The 3213-nt window shown below is 37.3% G+C and overlaps 1 non-coding gene across 1 annotated transcript; it reads left to right on the top strand.

Annotated features, from left to right (window-relative positions):
- Positions 1–2663: 2663 nt before the first annotated feature.
- On the top strand, positions 2664–2744 carry LOC116216249. Its single transcript, XR_004158702.1, has one exon. It is a non-coding gene; the product is annotated as a small nucleolar RNA U2-19 (small nucleolar RNA).
- The last annotated feature ends 469 nt before the right edge of the window (positions 2745–3213 follow it).

Genomic DNA, 3213 nt, shown 5'->3' with positions numbered 1-3213 from the left:
TTTTAATTGTAATTACAGGGGAGAGAATACTCAAATTGCATGAATATTCACATTTATAGACGATTTTTCTTTACCTCTGCTTGTGTCTCTTAACTAACTTGAGTATCTTCAGGCAATCAAATTTAGCTGGCAGAATCATACACACAAGCAAATTTCAGTCAGAAGTGTTTTCACAAACTGATTGGCACACAGAGGGATTTTTTACAGAATTGCTTCTACGCTCATCCAAACACGAACAATGATGTGCAATTTTATCTGACCTGTGCTGGGGAATGAATTTAAAACATTGAATACCGATCCATGCAGGAAACAAATCTATTTTTAAAAAAATAATAATCATAACAACAGAAATCAAGCTCCATGTAAATATTGTCAGCCTGCTAATGGGTATTACATGCAGAAAAGAGACTAAATTGATTATATGGATTTGTTTCAGAAAATACACTAAGCTGTGTTAGTAATACACAGAACTAATGATTTCTACACAGAGAGTGTAGTTCAAACCATGGTTTGTGTACATGAAGAGTCAGTCAGCATAGAGGAGGTATAAGGAGTTTATGCTTCCAAACAGTACATTGGTTAGAGCAGACTAACAGTATACACTGCATGTCAGACAGCAAGAGAATCCTCCTGTACTGTACAGATGCTCCTGCCACCCTGTCCAAAACCAACACAGCCTCATTTAGCCCTGTGTGCTGGGATTACTTGCTGCATTGTGCTTCCACAGAGCCCTCAGCGGTGCTTCACTGTAAATCATTCTTGCAAACAGCCATGCCACACCAGTTTAATCTTTCATGCTACCAGTTTCCACCTCCACAAGATGACCTGTGTAGAGGTTAGCTTTACTGCAAGGCAGAGGAGCCCATGGGGCTCTAGCTCACATATGTTTAAACAAGAACAGCATCTGCTAGTGGCAAGAGACATGGATGAGATACTCTTGGGAGAAGACAGGTTGGAGAAGATACTTGGAAAGATGTAGGAGAGGCTCTGAGGGAGACAAAGGGAAGGAAAGGTTGCTGGGGGGACATAGAGAGATGCTCTTGAAGGAAACTTGGGCAGAGGCTCTGAAAGTAATGCCGTTATTTATTTCCATGGAAACTACAATAGATACAAAGAACACTATAATGCTGTTTGATAAGCAAATTCTCAGCTACAGAACACTATTTTTCAATATAGTCACCACCATTATCCGTATTTTCACCAATGATGAAACAGCATTTGCATGCTGTACTCATAAATATCTGCACCAGCGGAAATGACCCACACTTCTGCTATGATGACTTCACCGGTAGGAATATATTGCCCCCACAGATCATCTTTCATCAGCTCAAATAAATCAAAGTTAGAAGGCACCAAATCTAGACTAAACAGTAGGTGTGGTAGGACAGTCCATCCAAGATAAGCAGTATGCTCCACAGTTCTCAAACTGGTATGTGACTAGCGTTTATTATGTTGCAAGAGAAGGGTTATCTTCTTCCTTGGCTTTGTCTTGTTCTCTCACTCTGGAAGTTTGACCCTTCAGTTTAGTCAGCATTGTGATGTAGTCGTCAGAGATTATGGTTTGTCAGGGTTTCAGGAAATTCAGAAAAATCATCCATTTCCTATCCCAAAGGAAAGTGCAGAACACTTTACCTGCTGAAGGCTGCATCTTGAAATTTTTATTCAACAGGGGATTCACACACTGCCACTCCATTTTAACTGTAGTGGACCTGACAGACTTGTATACAGTGTTCTTTTTCTTCCTGTGTGAGCATTTGTGGAACCCACCTGGAGCATACTTCATGATGTTGCAATATTGTAACCATTGTTTCCAATGCACTGAAACAGACTTTCAACTCCATACACAGTTTCTTGATCATAATATTCTGATTCGCATTAATGAGCTGGTCATAATATGCTGATATGCATTAATGAGCTGATAGAGATGCTCTTCATTTTGTGGTATGGCTATCTGAAACATGGCTTCTCTTTCGCATTGCTGTTGTCACTATTGAAATGCACCACCCATCACTTCACAGTGTTCAGATCCACTGTTAGTTCTCCGTAAGTGTTCAGCAAGTATGGGTGCAATTTTTTCCTCATGGAGGAATTCAGTGATATATTTTTGCTCCATCCACACTTCTATGTCAGATGTCATTTTGTCAGACTACTCCTCTGCTGCCACCTGTTGCATGACAAGAACAGGTAATGGAACATTGTTGGAAGGTTCAGCCTCTATTGAAATATCACCAACATACACTTCTGAAATTATGGGCCAACATAATAAAATAGGAGGCATTACTTTCAGAGCACCCTTCATATATTAAATGTATTTATAAAAAAAAATATAAAATATTCAAAATAATATAGGGAATTGATTTTTTTAGGCTTATTTTTATTTCCTTAATATATGTTAAATTCATAGTTTTGTGAGAAATTAAATGTCCACATATCTTCCTTCAAAAATTGAAAATTTAAGTATCTGTATTCTCTATTCTGTGACTGAAAAGCTTTAAAATTAAGGAATACGATATTTTAGGAAATCTGATATACCTAACTGAAAAAGTAGAATTCAACTCCCAAGTCAGTCTCCTGTGTCCCAGAAGACATAGACCTGAAAATACTTGTAAAATTCCTGAGTTCTGCATTTATATTACTTTGAAATCTACAATTCTACTGAAGAGAGTCTGCAATGAAAAACTGCCAAATCTGAACACCAGAAGATAAAACGATCTTCCAGATATATACAGTATGCAGTTCTGAGAGGTCCCTGTGTGTGTGTGTGTGTGTTGAAGAGACGGAGCTGTTGGAGACTGTTGTATCTGGGAGATTGGATGTGAATGTATTGTACTGAGCAATGATGAGTCTGTATTTGCCTGACTGCAAAAAAAGATGAAGTCTTCTACACTTGAACTGAGCTCAGAATAAAATGTGTGGTTGTAAACTTTCAATTTATAGGTGTCTGAATACATGATAACAGATGTGTTAATTTGTCCTAGAAAGTATTTTCTATTGTAATGTCCACAGTCTTACATTCAGAGGCTTCAGTGCAAGCAGTACCATGTAATTTATCTTCAACTATTTTCACTAGAAGCTTTTTTTATTTTTTATTTTTTTTACTACAGAAATAGTTTGTAATAGCCACGTCTACCGTACTCTGGTAATTAGTTTTGTTGTCTTTTTTTTTATTTTTTTTTTTAATTTAATAATAATAATAAAATGGGAGTCATTACT

Source organism: Meleagris gallopavo, chromosome 1, assembly GCF_000146605.3.
Source record: "Meleagris gallopavo isolate NT-WF06-2002-E0010 breed Aviagen turkey brand Nicholas breeding stock chromosome 1, Turkey_5.1, whole genome shotgun sequence".
Taxonomy (NCBI): domain Eukaryota; kingdom Metazoa; phylum Chordata; class Aves; order Galliformes; family Phasianidae; genus Meleagris; species Meleagris gallopavo.
The sequence above is the reverse complement of the archived record's forward strand: the minus strand, read 5'-3'. Positions and strand labels throughout refer to the sequence as shown.